Genomic DNA, 17,395 nt, shown 5'->3' with positions numbered 1-17,395 from the left:
TAATTTCATCCCATAGGGAGGTTCCGATAGCTTTCCAGGTACTAAGCTCAAAAGCTGTACCCACACTAATTAAAAGGTTTCTGTCCTTGCTCCATTGTAGAAGCTGCTTTAAACAAGCTTTATCATATTTTTTGCCTCTCTCTGAGAGTATATGTTGGGGGAGCTTAACTACCACTTCTTCTTTGGAAAGCGTAGACCTCATCTCCTCCCCCGACCGCTCACCTCCTTTACGAGCGAGTCCTTTTTAATATCCGTCTCTGTTTTTTCAACCAGCCTCATAAATGTCTTTACGGCTGCCTTTTCCCTCGCAGATGCTGTGATACCCTTGCCGCCCTTTTTATCAACGTAAACTTACGATTTTACCTGCTTCTCCCGAGCAGTGTCCTGCCTCTCTTGAGCAGTGTCCTGCCTCTCTCGAGCAGTGTCCGGTGCTGTCTTTCAAGCCACCGTGATCCACGGCAATTCCCCCGCCTTTTCAGTAGCGTTGCCTCTTGTTCCTCTTTGGATCACATCGGAGGTCGCCAAATGTAGGGTTTAGGGATTATTCCGTGTGGGGCCCGGAAGATAGAACACCAATATGATGATTAAAGTCGTCACTTTATTGAGCTTAGCCGGTCATTTTTATACAATTCTCTAAGTTGTTTAGAAGCTTTGATTGGCTGCTGCATGCAAGCATTTGGTGTCCACGCACACAAGCATAAGCGGTGATTGGTTACATCGATACTGTCCACGCGCACAAACATAAGATAAAGTTAGTTATACTCACTTTGTACACGCACATAAACACAGGACATAATTGGTTGTGTTAATTAGAGCATGCAAGACTTGTCTTAGTCCAATTGGTTGAGATAAGCCCCTGAATCGAGGTTGTTCGTGCCAAGTTCTCTTTATCGTGGAATATGCACCTGTGTTTTTCTAAATGGGATCTTTCTTTTTCTATCTTCTTGTTTAGTCTGTTCAAAGCCTTCTAAAGGCGTCTGGAACACTCTTGTGACCATGAGCTACTTTCAGGCCCGATAACTAAGTTCCATATAATTGAACCCTACAATGCCCTATCTTCATCTCTCCCATGTTTCTTCTTCCTCTTTCCAACCTTATCTAAGTATGTCCTTAAATGTTTCACAATACATTCAAACAATCTGGATACAGGACAGCACTAGCCCTTAGAAGTTATCTAGCTACTTACCACTTAAATCATTAGAGGCTATACTGACCAAACAGTCTGTTTTGAGCTTAGAAACACCTTTGTCGGGGTTTAAGCCCAGCTGGCAACAAAGCACCATGAAGGCGCTTGCTCACTCCTCCCCCCTGGTGGGATGAGGAGGAGAAAATCTAAAGAAAAGCTCGTAGGTCAAGACAAGGACAGGGAGGGATCACTCACCAATTATGGTCACAGGCAAAAGACAGACTCAACTTGAGGAAAAACAAAATAAATTTTATTTACTACCAAATCCAAACAAGGATAATGGGAAGTAAAACCAAATCTTAAAACACCTTCCCTCACGCCTCCCTCCTTTCTGGGCTCAACTCCACTCCACATTTTCTCTACCTCCTCCCCACCAGCAGCGCAGGGGGATGGAGAATGGGGGTTGCGGACAGTTCATCACACACTGGCTCTGCTGCTCCTTCCATCTCAGGGGGAGACCTCCTCTCTCTTCCCCCGCTCCAGCGTGGGGTCCCTCCATGGGAGGCAGTTCTCCATGAACTTCTCCAACACAAGTCCTTCCCACAGGCTGCAATTCTTCACGAACTGCTCCAGCATGGGTCCCTTCCGTGGGCCACAGTCCTTCAGGCACAGGCTGCTCCAGCGTGAGCTTTCCCACGGAGTCACAGCCATCTTCGGGGGCATCCAACTGCTCTGGTGTGGGGTCCTCCACGGGCTGCAGGTGGGCATCTGCTCCACTGTTCGCCTCCATGTGCAGCTTGTCATGTCACCACAGGCTGCAGGGGCATCACCTCCTCTGGCGCACCTCCTCCCCCTCCTTCCTCACTGACCTTGGTATCTGCATAGGCATTTCTCTCACATTCCACTCCCCTCTCTGCTGCAGGTTTCCATTCTTAAATATGTTATCGCAGAGGTGCTACCACTGTCACTGATTGGGTCGACCTTGGTCAGAGGTGGGTCTGACTTGAAGCTGGGGAAGCTTCTAGCAGCTTCTCACAGGAGCTATCCCTGTAGCCCCCTCCCCGCTACCAAAACCTTGACACACAAACCCAAAACAATCATCTTCCATGTCTTAGCTTCTATGCTCCTCTCATTATTGTCACAGGCTTTGTGTATTATCCTTAACAAAAAGTACCAGTAGAAAAAGATGTTTTGAAACACAAATTTTTTAGTATTGCTATGCTTTTTAATTTTTGGTGTTGGTTGAGAGCTCTTCTGTTGTTGACTGGAAAATTAATTTAACTTCTACAGGAAAAAAGTGGCCAGATAATAGTAAACTAGTAATATAAATTATGAGGAATGCATGCATCTATTTCCTTCTAGGAATGGAGTACTCTCTGAAAGACACCTGCCAAAAGCTAGCAGGTCTCTCTAGTGCAGTTGTGCATTGGTATGTTAGATATTTTTCTGTAGATTTTCAGCATATTGAGGATATAGGTTGGGATTCAGTGGGGACATTGCATGGAAATACCTTCTGTACCTATTCACATTTCTACCTAACTATTTACCAGTGGTAGGTGCTGTGCTGGTGATATTGCAATTCTAAACTTATGTGACATCAAACAAATGCAAAACTATTGCAGCCTGGCTGGACCTCAGGGTCTAGTCCTGTGTTCCTGTTGATATCACCCTGCATGGCCCAGGTCAGCTGCAGAGTGCAGGGGCCAATAATGAGAAAGAGAAAGCCCTCAGTGAAAGCTGCCAGAAGCCTGCCAGGATGCTGAGTGCACCAACCAGAGCTCTAAATTCTTCTTCCCATCCTAGGAAGCTGTGTTCAAGATCAACTTTGATATGCCACAGCCATGTAACCTTGGATCAAGCTGCTGTGAAAACAGTTGATTGTCAGAAGTCTCGTCTGGGGGGGGGGGGGCCTCAGCTTGGGAACTGTATTCAGGATCAGGTCCTTGCTCTTGGTCCTCTCCTGAGCTATGCTGCAGGTGTGCTGGGCCTGCCCTTGTGCTCTCCTGATTCTCACCTTGCCTGGCCAGTCTGACTTTTTGGCTTGACCTCAGACCTGCCTTATCCCTACAGACATGTCCAGCAGTCAGTGGGCTGCCACTGGACCTGCTCTGTTCATCTTGTTTGGGCACTGTGGGAATGGGCCCCTGCCGTGAGGCCACGCTCCTGCCTGCCTTGCCATCCCCTTGGCTCCCAGCTTGCCCTGCCATGCAGAGCAGCCCCACTATTGTATCTCCCTGACAAAACAGTAGGGCTGTTTAAAAGTGTTACGATATTTGGATTTGCATATGTGGATCATGATTTTTTTTTTTTTTTTGGTATTAGTTTCACTAACAATTCAAAATATGGCTCCCATCGCAACTCCCTAGCTACCTACTTACTGTTTTATTTTGGTAGGGACTAGACAGTTGAGCAAAGATTGAGAACTCTTGTTGTAGGTAGGATAAAATGCTTCAAAAAGCCCTGTCATCTACTGCCATCTATCATCAGCAAAGTACCTCAGTATCCTGACAACAGGTCCTTAACAGTACAGCTAAGTGTGAGAAAATCTAAGAGTAGGACTCAACATCTCAGTATAATACTACTATAATAAGACCATACCAGACAGAATATATGGTACAAATTATGGACAAGAAAATGGTATACTGTTGAGGATTTCTTGGCTGAGCGAGGGCATGTGAGCAATCCAGCCTTTAGCTGGGAACGAAGCATAAGCATACAAAGTGCTGAAGCGGACAAGGACGCTGTGTCCTTGTACGCTGAGAAAAGGAAGATAAGAAGAGCCTGACAAACAACTCCTGGATGCCGAAGAATGAGATAAGTAACTGCTGGACACCTTGTGAAGAAGCTTGAGCAGACAATAGAGGATAAGATAGCGCCGTGTGAAACGGGATATTGTACCAATTAGAGTATTGTATTGAGACAAGGGGAGTCAAAAGAATCTCAGTAGACATAATAAAGAGGGGGTGAAAGATGATGTTTAGTGCTTACATTGTTGAAATTAGCTGAGGTAGAGACAGTCCTTGATAAGAAGAGCTGGTCCCAAGAACCAGCCAATGAGGTAAAGACAGTCCTTGATAAGAAGCAGGAGCAGGCCCCAAGAGCCAGCTAAGACTGGTCTTGCGACTTGGGTGAATACCAAGAAATCACTGAGCCCGCGCAAGGAAAAAGGTTACTAGCAGTGACGAAGAGGAGTCATCTATCTTCATCTCTGCGACCACCAGACGACCACCATAAAGAGGCCCTGCGCAGGCGCAGTTGGGAGGGGACTATGGAAATGACCTCTCGGAGCTAATTTTAATATGAAGCAGGGATAGGTCATGCATATGTATAGGTGTATTGTGAATATGTAATACCTGACTGTATAAACTTGAGGCGAACTACCGAGTCGGGCGCGCACGACTTTGGTGGGACTACCCCCGTGCCGCCCAGCGCTGAATGAACATACCTACTTTACAATCTCACTGATTGTGGAGTCTGTTTTCCGCACGTCAGTATAAGGCGCGTGCATAAGCGCATAAGGTATATAACTGTGCTAAAAGTTGTAGTAAATGGGCTTCACTTGATCACATTGGTCTGTGTGTGATATCCCCTGCGGATCCTCCGCCGCAGTATACGAATGTTGTTCAGATAGGAAAGAAAAATTTCAGTTAGTATAAGGCCAACAACAGAGGGGAAAAAAGAATTAGGAGGCACAGAGAAGACTAAAATCGACAATGCTTATGATGAGATTTGAAAAGCCATGGAAATGTGATGACAGAGGACAATACAGGACACGGGTTGTCAGAGCTGTTGTTAAGTGGTACAATAACCTAATTTTATCCCTGCAAACTAGAGTGATATAAACTGCATCCATGTCATAGGATAGCTAAATGAGCTCAAAATGGACCTGCAATTGAATTTGCCTGCCATTCAAATTCAGCAAAAGTTGCAGCTTGCATGCATATTTCCATCTGGAAGGTTTGTGGCCAAGGATGCTGGGGCAAGCTGAACACTGAACTTGAGCTACACTGCAGGTGTGCTGGGCCAGCACACTGAGTCACCTGGTGAAAGATGCTTCTTGAAAGCTGCAATTGCTGCCTGTCAGCTGTGTAGTCTGTATGTCAAATACTGTGACTGGTCTCAGTCTAATTCCTAGTAGATACTCCCCAAATTTCTATCATCAGAATTATTACTAGCGAGCTGTAGTTCCAGAAGAGACGACACCACAGGAGGACCATGATGACAGCATAGCTCTCCCTGGCAAGGGGTAATGTACACTTGCAAGTTGTGCTTAAGGAGCTGAATGTATCTGCTGTGTAGATAATGCACTCTTTGCTGTTTGCTGCTATCATCTTGGCACTTGCAGAAGTATGAAGTACAAGCAAAAAAAAAAAAAGTGTTTCAAAGAGTATTGGAAGACTTCATTTTATTTGCTGTCTTCTTGCATGAAGTGACAAAACTGCACAAGTTCCCTTCCAACTTTCTGAAAGGAACATCCAAGTTCAGTGCAGTAAAAATATCCTGGAACCCAATCATCAACTTTTGAAAACAGGAGTCTGTAACTGAAATGGGGAACTGGGAACAGAAGTTGACAGGGGCTCCTTTGTTTTATATATACAGCACGAAGTCCAGAAGTATAAACAGAGAGTAAGAGAGGGAAGTGTGTCATCTATCTAGATTGCAATTTTACATAGTGGATCTGTGTCAGGAGCAGCCCATCTCTTGCTTTCCTGTTTACCCTTCACTTGGTTGTCAGGGTGGAAAAGCAGGGTCCTTCACTACATGGGGTAGGTGATCTCGCAGCTGCTGTAGCCATATCGGAAGTAAAGGGAAAAGAGGAACGGGGAGTAAAGTGTCCTTCCATTTACTACCTCTACCTATTTCTTTCCAGTCTACTGACTTGAGAAGCATTTACACTCCTCCACTGCTGTCCAAGTCTCTAATAATTAATTCAGCCAAGGGTACAAGACAAACTCTGGGGCCCCATGGCTTGTCTGCATGGAGAAGTTAAAGTCAAGTAAGACTCTGTACGTTGATTTTCTGCTAAATCAGTACATAGTCGTGATGAGCGATATACTTGAATTCTTTTCAAAACCAACACCAAAAAAGTATTGCAATATCACAAAGTATTGTGAAACTATTAAACTAGCTATAATTGGGGTGAGGGGAGGCTGTGGGTAGGGGCAAGGAGGCTTTTTTTCCATTATTTCACTTATTCCACATTATTTCCATGTTCTCAAAGCATCTGATTTTGTTGTGGGACCAGAATTTGCCCTGTGGGACTCCACTATCTGTTTCTCTGGTTTCTGGGGCCCCCACCCAGACCTCCTCAGCATACCTCCCTCCTTTTCCTGTCCTTTCTTCTAGGGGCCGTGGATGGTACGTGTGTGGCAGAACTTCTCTGTTGGGGAGCTGGAGGACCTCTGCCAGATAAGGTAATGGAGATGTGTTACCTCCTGCTAGACCTTTCCTACCACATTGCTAGAGTGGAGCAGCTACATTCAAGGTCCCCCTTGAATGTGCCCCTGCCCTAGTGAGGACAGACTTCAGAATTCAGTCCAAGCCAGTTAGATCCCCCTCTTACATGTGCAACTTTATGAATGTTACTGACCCTGGGAAATGCAGAGTGACTCACATGCCACTTCCAGGACTGAGACTAAATTTGGTTCATGGAGAAGTAAAAATGGAGTAAGATAAGCATGACACAGGGATATTTGTTTGTTAACAGTTCAGCATTACAGCTGTGCCAATATGGGGAACTGAGTGTTCCAAATTTCTGAATTATCTTGCTTGCGAATATTTTTCTTTTCTTTCCAGGAGAGTTGACTTACTTAGACAATATTGATTGTAGACTGGCTATTTTCAGTGTGTTACAACTCCTGTGTACTGCTGCTTTTCTGTATGGCACAAGGTGTGTTACTAACAGGAAAAAGGGTCCAAAGAATGTAACTGTATGCTTGGAAACTCATATTACTTGAAGTGACGTGATTAAGTGCAAGTATGCATGTGTTCATATGTATGTAGAGAACTAGAGTGCACCTGCACATATAATGAAGACAAATTAGTATAGATATACAAGGAAGATGTATTTGATAGTAGAGTTTAAATGAGGACCAGTGATCTCAAATGGAAACTTGCATTCGCATAATAGGAAAGCAATTCTTCTAATGTATATAATTAGTGAGTGAAATTCACTAGCTAATGAGATGAAGTAGATTTATCTTGGTTTATTACCAAAAAAAATTAATTATAATCAGTGTGTTTCATTTAATTGCATAAGTAGCTGTAGTTATGACTTTTAATTTGGTATTTTATACTAATTTGTTACCTGTGTTGTTCATCCTATGCATCATCTATTAGGGCGATCTTTCATTTGTATGGCAATGAAGATCTAATCTGCATTCAGTTAATAACACATACAGAGAATTGACATTTTGCAAGGAAATCCTGCTATATTCTGATGTAATTGGAAAACAACACAGAAGTTGCATAAATGGAACTCATAAAAATGAATCAGCATATGCTATGGCACCTAAGGAAAAAAAAAACCTACAGGTTAGAAGTGAATGGGGTTTGGACAGATGTGGTTATACATTTGTGACTAACTATAGTAGCTATGGTAGTTGTCAGGGCAAAAAAATATCTCCACTTCTTTGCCAGCATACTGGTGACTCTCGATGTGTAAGCACAAGTTATACTTACAGATGAGTCCTGCGCCAAAGCTTCTGTTGTTCAGAGATATGGTTTAACTGTGTCCCTACAAAATATTTGCAATTAAAGATCAAAGAAAAATTGGCACGCATGTTGATAAGGGAAGGGTTAAAGCCATCCGCAGCCTGGGAAGAAGAGGGGGACTTATTGCATTTTGTGGCAGGTCTGACTCTGCTGGAGGGTGTGCCTAAATGAGCTGTATTCCCTAGATTAAGGGTGGACTGGTTTACCCATCATGAGTGCAGTAAAGCAGCATTAGCACATTACCTACTTACCTGTGGCTAGTTCTGGGCTCTGCATGCCTGTGGGAGCTGCTGGAACCTTCTGCACAGCTTGTGGAGCTTTGCGATAGATGTTGCTATGATAGGAAGGCTGCAAATCTTTGAGTTTTATTGGAAAGTTGGAGATCTTCTGGAGATTTCCTCTTTTCTCTCTGTTTAGGATGATAAATCCGTCTAGACTAGATATTGCAGCAAATCCACCTGCTTTTGCAGAGGGAGCTCTGTGAATACAATATAATGGGCCTCTGTCTTGGGCAGCAGAGCTGTAGGAATATTGCTGCTTCATGGGCTTCAGTTTGCAAAATTTAGTCTTAATCTCCCCGTGGTAGGGAACTCTGTGGCTGATCTGTGGTTATAAGTGTCAGCACCCCTCTGTGGGCAATGACAGATAGGAAAATGTCTTATGTAACAGCAGCACAGTGGGTACCTGCAGCTGCACCCTGTCCTACATGTCCCTGTTGATGTCAGGCCAGTAATTAATATTTTTAAGACTGTCATTATCTCTGCTGTATAAGGAGGCAGGTATCACATGGCACAGACAGCATTCTCATTGCGGGCATCTCTGAAGTACTATTAAAGAATTATCTGCAAGTGCTATGCAGCCAGGGTGGTGCCAGTCATCAGCTGAGTGGTGTTCAAAAGTAGGTGACAGAAAATCTTTGTGAGATAAGTGTAGAAATAAATCCTGATGAATGTAACTGGGTGGATCAGATAATACTTCGGATTATTCCAAAGCTTTCAGTTATGTGTCTCTACAGCTAGATAAAATGTGTCATCTAGGGTGTAGTGTACAACTTGAACAGATAATTCTGTGCTTGCCATGAATCTGGGTTAATTAGACTAATATATGCAATTACTTAGCTTACTAAAAGACAATATGATAAGACCCAATTTTGCAACTCAGTATTTACTTATGCTAAAAAGCTTTTTGCCTGAGGAGGTGTTGGCAAGCGTAGCTGAAGGAGTAGTGTGAAATCCAGTTTGTTCCCTGGAGGCAGAAAGAGTCAAATTCAGCCCTCCTATATTTGGGTGTAACTCTCCTTGACTTCAACCAGAACACCCTCCACTTGTACAGGGCACAAATTTTGTCCTCAGTCTCATGTTATTTGTGAGGCTGTAATGATGTAATTGTCTGGGTATTGGTTTTCTATACTGCATCAAATTAATCTGCTTGTGTATATGAGAAACTGCTCATTGTGAATTTGTGTGGATTGTGAGAGATACCATAATCTGTCATCCTGCTAGAAAACTGTAGGTATATTTATTATTCAGTAAGGCTTTAGAAGCAAACACAGATACTTATAGACCAGCTCTAAGTATGTACATTGCATCAAGGAAGTTGAATAAAACATGGTGGAGTCAGAGGGCAAAAGTGATGAACTTCCACAGGTAGCTGAGGAGCATTTACATTGAGGATAAACTCAATTTCCAGACATGTAGACTACTCAGTATTTAGAAGCATGCATATCTTGTTGTCATAAAAATATGGGAATGTCTTAGTAATCCAGCATTCTTTGGTGTAGAAAAGAGATGGCTGGGAGATACACTAGCCTACAAAATCATGAAAAGCATGGAAAGAGTGAAAAGGGCTCACTCTTTCTTTCAGTAAAAGAACCAGAGTATTTCAAGTGAGGTTGATAAGAAGTAGGCTCAGACAAAATAAGGTGGTTCTTTACACCACAGAGCTCCTTGCCAAAGGGCAGTATGGTAGGTAGGAGCTTGCCTAGGCTCAAGTGATGCCTCAAGTGATGGACAAGTTCAGGGTGGAAAAATACAGTGAGGGTTACTAAGTATGTGGAAACCACATCCATCTCAGGAAGATCCTGAGATGAAAAGTATTGGAAGCTAGGAGAGTATTAATGGGAAATACTATACACTTGCTTTTCTTTTATGCTCTTACTTAGCCATCCACTTATGACTACTGTTGGAGATAGGCTACTGAGAACTCTGAGCTCATTCAGAATTGCCATTCTTCTTGTGATGATGACAATGATGGGGTAAGTGGTTTGTGTTTTTTCATAGTGGAGTGGCCAATATAGTGGTTCAAAAGAATCCCAGGAGTCTGATAAGTCATTTAGATCATTGTACAATAGAAATAAAAATATAACAATCATCATTTTTCCTCTACTTGTAAAATGTAGATAAATGTAAAACAATTTGTGATTTTTGAAACCATTGGAAGGAAAGAAGCAGTGTTTTCTATTTTGGTTTTTTTTTTTACTTTTTTGTTTTGCTTTTTGAGGAGGTAGTTGGAGAGTGCATATTTGCATGATTTATGAAGATGGTCTGAAACTTTAGGGTATTTTGTTTTGAAAGTTATTTGATCGTTGCATAGGAAAAATGCAGTAGTGTCTCTAGAAGTGGCTGATAGCAGACTGCAGAACTGGTGCAGCTCTGGTGTCTCCTAAGTCAAACAAGTGAAAGAGGAAGGAATTTTAGTGAGACTGTTCAAAAAAGCTTTCCAAAATGAGAGAATTGGCAGAAAATTTAGGAGAACCAACTGAAGACAAGATTTCTCATTTCAAGTATTTAAAAAAAATAAGCAAGAAATAAGGAGAGCAAACTAAGAAATGCAGACATTCCTGGGCCATCAATGTGAACAGTAAAATAGCACAGACTCTACAAGCGAGGTTTCTTAAATTTATCTCAATTATCCCAATTTGTCATTTGAAAACTGAATTGACAGGATATGAAAGGTCTGGACTTGAGTAAAGACAGTCATCTGTTGATTTTGGGTGCACTTGTGTGTTTCCTAGAAAACATCAAGTGTTAAATTGCTGTTGTTCAAAGAGAAAGACTAAAAGGCAGCCAGGGCTTAACTAAGAAAAATATTCAAAGCCACGTTGATACCGAAATTCACGGCCTGTAAAGGAATACTCTCTAAGACTCATTTTGGAGTTTTAGAAAGCAGGCATTCTTTATTGCAGCGCTGGACGCATGGGGGATAATTCCACCTAGCGTGCATGCCACAGCTTTAGCACAAACAGGTTATATAGAATAACTAATTACATATTAATCAGATTAGTATACATATACATAAAAATTATTGTAACTGATTATCATAGTACTGCCTACATCCGATCATGCACAATGGTTCTTCATTTGAGTCGAAGGGCTGCTTTTGCGACCACCGACCCATTTGAGATTCTGTTGGCTGACCTTCAAGTCTTTGTTCGTCATCCTTGTTCTTTGATCTTGGAGCTTAACATGGTTTCAGTCACATATGGTCAGTTTCAATATTTTTCTCATCTAGCGTACAGGAACATCCAGTCATAAGAGCAAAGAACTGCAAAGCTTATGAGGAACTACCTCTACTAGTCAATTACTTGGCTACACTTTTGTCTATTGTTTCAATCATAGTGTTAGTATAAGATTTCTAATAATTATTTACCAAATCTCACTTCTTCCAGTCACCTAGCAGCAAACCAGTTTCCACGGCTGGTACAAAATATTAAAACCATCAAAATATTTAGGCATACCATACAGAATGTGTGGAAATATGCTATCAATTCCCCCCTTTCTGTTTGAAGCTACTAATTCTTTTAGTAGTCTCACTTGAACATAGATCATGTCACAGTTCATTTCAGACAGCCAAAAGCGACACAGATTATAACAATGATGATTACTTCTCTTGCTTTGTTGGTGTGACAAGGGAAAGCCTCAGGCTACCCAGTAAAGGTATCAACTACAACATATCAATATCCTTCTTTTCAAGGCAATTCTGTAAAATAATTTTGCCAATATTTTCCTGGAGAATTTCCTTGCTTAGTAATTACAAAAATTATTTTATTACTGGTTTGGGGATTATTATGTATACAAATTTCACATCTACTTGTAATTGTTTGAATAATTTTTGTCATATCTCTATTCAAAAATATGCTTTTGTAAATGCTTAACAAGGTTTTCTGTTCCCCAATGTACTTTGTTATGTTCAGCCCGGGCAATTTCTCTCATTATTGCGGGTGGGACTATTATTTGACCTGTTGGTGTTACAGTCCATCCTGTTTCATTTTTGTTAGCCTGAAATTTAGTAATTAGTTCTTCATCTTTTTCATTATAATTTGGAGCTTCTTTAGGCAAATTTACACTTTTCTCTGGAACTAGTGCTAGGATGCCTTTTTCTGCAGCCTCTTTAGCAGCTCTATCAGCCAATCGATTACCTGTTTCAGGGACAGTCCTACCCGACTGATGTGCTTTACAGTGCACTATCGCGACTGCTGTTGGCTTTTGAATGGTTTCTAACAATTTCAGTATTTGTTCTGCATGCTGAATGGTGGTTCCTTGTGCAGATAACAGTCCTCTTGCTTTCCATATCGCTCCATGTGTATGTACTACTCCAAAAGCATACTTTGAGTCTGTCCAAATGTTGACTTGCTTTCCTTGACTTAGTTCCAGTGCTCGAGTAAGAGTTATCAATTCAGCCTTTTGGGCAGATACATTTGAAGGCAAAGCTCGCAATTCAATTATTCAGTAGTAGTTACTGCATATCCTAATAGACGTTTTCCTTCACAGATGAAACTGCTTCTGTCGGTATATAGTTCCCAATCTGTTTCTTCCGGTGGCGCATCTCTGAGATCCGGTTGGCTGGAGTAAACTTCTTTGATTGTCTGCAAGCAGTCATGTTCGAGTTCTCCTTCAACTTGATCAGTTGTTAAAAACACAGAAGGGTTAACAATAGTAGTAGTTTTTAAGTAAACATCATCTTGCTCCAGCAACACCACTTGGTATTTCAGCATTCTACTAGGGGATAACCAATGCCCCCCTTTCTGTTCTAGCACAGTAATTACCATACGGGGAACATACACAGTAATTCTTTGTCCTAAGGTGAACTTACAAGCTTCTTGGATCAATAGCACAGTTGCAGCGATGGCTCTCAGACAACCAGGCCATCCCAGACTCACATTGTCTAATTGCTTCGAGAAGTAGGCCACAGCTCGTTGACTTGGTCCCAGATATTGGGCCAGGACACCCAGAGCTATACCTTTTCTTTCATGAGTAAAGAGTTCAAATGTCTTTGTGAGATCTGGCAGGCCTAGGGCTGGCGCCCCCATTAGAGTCTGTTTCAGTTCTTTGAAAGCAGCTTTCCTGGCATCAGTCCAATCTATAAATCCATTGTTTGAGGTTTTGAGCTGCTCGTATAAAGGTCAGACCAGCAAGCCATAATTTGCAATTCACAGGTGACACCACCCAACCATTCACAGAAATGCTCACAATTCTTTTAGAGTCTTAGGTTTGGGGAGATGACAAATTGCCTCTTTTCCCTCAGTTCCTAATTGTCTCTGTCCTTTCAGGATTTCAAAACCCAAATGAGTTACTTCTCTCTGGGTTATTTGTTTTTTTTTCTTTTGACACTCGATATCCACTGATTCCCAAAATGTTCAAAAGGCTAATAGTTTATCTGCATTGTTCTTCCGTCTCAGCTGCAATTAACAGATCATCCACATATTGCAACAAGATGCCTTGATTATTTTCTTTCTTCCAAATCTCTAATTCTCGTGCCAATTGATTTCCAAAAATGGTAGGGCTGTTCTTAAAGCCTTGAGGCAAGACTGTCCATGTATATTGTGTTTTTCTCCCAGTCTCAGGATTTTCCCATTCAAAAGCAAAAAGCTCTTGACTATTGGGATCCAAGGGAATACAGAAAAAGGCATCTTTTAAGTCTAACACTGTGAACCGTTCTTGTTTCTCTGTTAGGGTTGTTAACAAAGTATAAGGATTTGCTACTACCAGATGAATATCTTGTACTATTTGATTTATCGCTCTGAGGTCTTGAACCAACCTGTAATCTTTTCCATTAGCCTTTTTAACAGGCAAGATTGGGTATTATATTTGGATTCACATTCTATTAACAATTTGTACTTTAGAATTTTTTGTATTATCGGTACTGTTGCCGAAATCCGGAATAAAACTCCTTAACAGCAATGAGAAGTTAAGAAGCAGGCACTCCTTTATTGCAGCGCTGGGCACACAGGGGATCACTCCACCTAGTGTGTGCACCTGTCTGGTTTAAACATGCAGGTTAAATACACACCTGTTATACATATTCACTAAATTTCTGGGAAATGTCATACATAATCATCAACTGTCTAATAAATCATTAGCATATGTAAATGTCCCTTTACGCAGGTGCAGTGAAGTCTCTGGTGGTCTTCAGAAGCCCTCTGGTGGTCTTCCATAGTCTTCCTCACTTTGTCCGATAGTTGACCTCTCTTATGTGATTCTGCGCAGTACTATTTTCGCCATCATGTATTAGATTACATAAAAAGTGCATTCAATGTTAATTCTTGAATTTAACGTTTCTAATGATTGGCCCTTCAGTCACACCACCTTATCAATATTCTTATACTAAAACATTCATTGGTTAATCTTACTTAATTCCACTAACTGGAATCTTGATCAAAGTGGGGTTTCTAAGCAACAGAACTAAGGTCCATAACGATCTCTCTTAGTTTCTTAGAACAAAACACTACAAACTAACAAATCTGTCAAAGTTTCTATAGTTAACTAATTTTAGACGATACTTATTTTCTTATGATTATATACAGCACATTTTGTATGTTCCTAAGTTTCTATGACTACATTACGAGCTTCAAACCCCTATATTCTACAATCTTTACCTTTTGATCAAACCCAGCTTATATAAAATAAAATTTTAACTTATCAAAATATTTGTAACATTTCCCCCCTTTGAAAGTTTTGAAAATCATTTCAATACTCTCACTATAATTTTACTAATTACAAACTCTAGGATTGTTTGTCCATCTTGCTGTCTTGTAACAGCTTGGATGATCATAGTTTTACGATTGATTTGCTTCTTAAAAAAAATTAGACAAATCACACAAATTATATCCTTTTGTTTAAAACTATTAACTTTAGTATTTTCATCTCAATATAAATCGTGTCACAGCTTGTTTAAGGCAGCTAAAAGCAACACAGATTATAATAATGATGATGACAATTACAATTACATTTTGCAAAAGCCCCGCTAACCATCCAGTCAGAGAAAATCCAAAGTTTTGGAATATCTTATTCAGCCAAAAGCTTTCCATATTTGATCTTAATTCTCTACTACTTTGAGCCACATGTTTTATCCTGTCTATCTGATGGTTTAAGTCATCTGTTACATTTGGTATATGGATACAACACGAATCATTTGTAAGTCCAATGTACCCACATACTCCATGTTCTTTTAACAATAGTAAGTCTAAAGCTAGGCGATTTTGCAATGCCATTTTACTAGTAGCCTGCACCTGCGCATTAAGTTCGTTTAGCCCAATTTGAGTAGCATTAGCCAATGTTTCTACTTGGAGTGAAAGGTTGTGAAGAATAATTTTATTCTGAAGAGTTGTTACCTGCGGTGTAAAAATAGATTCCAATACCCATCCTATTTGGGTTCCAGTACTTGGGGGTTGCCAGGAATCATCCTCTCATTTCACTTGATTCCACCATCGAGGCCGTAGGGGGGATTTTTTCCAAAGAGGGCATAAAGTCAGTAAAGGCCAATGTCCACTGTTTATTTTTGTCTTTCATGGGGAGGTGAGTAGACCACATATCATCGCTACTCACCCAAACAGTTAGTCCTAAACTTTCTACCTGTCCTTTGTTGCAGTCTATTCCAGGCCAAATTCTTCTTCCATTATTAAAAGGGGACCAAGTATCATTTAAAACATTACTATAATTTCTACAAGCACATCCCCATCTCAACGCTTTAGCCACTGGATATAGTCTTTGAACTTCTGCATCAGAAGAATTACAAGTATAGACCTTTGTACAGTTACATTTAGGATGTGTGATTTTCTCTGTTTGTCTAGCCCAATCCAAATTTCCATAAATACTTTTAGTTCTGGGTGGATCTAACAAGGGCCCTATAACTCCAATAAATTCTAAACACCATTCTATATTTTGAATATGATCTCAAGTTCCTCTCTGCACTTGTCTCCATGGCTTTGGCAGTTGGCAGCCCCAAGGGGTATTTGTACAAGTTTCTCCTGAAGGATGATAAATTAGTTCCTTTGCCCATGAGGTAGATGGCTTAGTAATGTTACAATTCAAAATGCTATAGTTCCTTCTTTCAAAATGTAAAGAATAATTGCCATCTAGATCTGTCCAATTTAATCTACTAAGCTGATTTTCATTGTCCCACATCTTTTTCCAAGTTTTGGTTAGATTCATTGTCAATATTCCCCATGGAATTGGATTCTCAGCTGACTTTGGAATTGGAAGGCAGGCTGTTATTGAAGTCAAATTTTGTACCTTCACAAAACCCTGAATCAATTGTAAAACTAGATTGTCCTTTATCAACATCCCAGGAACGACTGATATCAAGATTAATAATTCAAGCAATAATTGCCTCATTTTGTTTACCTCACACTACAGATTCTTTTATCGTGGCAATTCGTGATTCTACTTTTATAATCTTACATCTGTTTTTTTTTTATCTTACGCTTAGAGCGACTTATAAGAAAATATTCACAACCTATAACGCACAAGAGGATCAATGCCCCTGACAGTATCCCTAATATTATAAGCTTTACACAATTGTTCTCCCAAGTACATAGCATGAAATTTATCTATAGATTTTCAATTTTAAAGGACCGGTTTCCTTAGACCTCCAATTCCCTGTTGGTGCTTTCTTTATTCTTGAATAATGAATCCATGCATCTGATTCAGCAATTTTGACAGTGGTGAAAGTAGTCAGCAATATTTGAAAGGGTCCTTTCCAGCGTTCTTGAAGAGGTTCAGAAGTCCATGTCTTCACATAGACATAATCACCTGGTTGGAAATCATGTACTGGATTTTCCAAAGACAGAGGTCTGCTCCAAACAACCGCACTCTGAAGCGCAGTTAAAGTTTTTCCTAAAGAAAGTAAATAGTTATACACATCTTGCTTTCCTTTTAAATGTATGCTCAAATTTGGTTTGGGAGATTCATAAGGTTTTCCATATAATAACTCATAAGGACTAATCAATGTCCCGCTCTTTGGTTGGACCCGAATTTGTAAAAGGGCCAGTGGGAGTGCCTGAGGCCATTTTAAATTGGTTTCTTGACATATTTTACTAATTTGTCTTTTCAATGTTTGATTCATTCTTTCCACCTTTCCACTAGATTGTGGTCTCCAAGGTGTATGTAAATACCACATAATTCCCAAAATTCTACTAATGCCCTGGACCACTTCTGCAACAAAATGGGAACCTCTATCAGAAGAGATTCCAATAGGTACTCCAAATCTCGGGATAATTTCTTGTAATAACCATTTAATGACCTCCTTTGCTTGATTGGTCCGACAGGGAAAGGCTTC

The sequence above is a fragment of the Haliaeetus albicilla genome, chromosome W, assembly GCF_947461875.1.
Source record: "Haliaeetus albicilla chromosome W, bHalAlb1.1, whole genome shotgun sequence".
NCBI classification, from domain to species: Eukaryota; Metazoa; Chordata; class Aves; order Accipitriformes; family Accipitridae; genus Haliaeetus; species Haliaeetus albicilla.
This window is presented reverse-complemented; position numbering follows the sequence as displayed.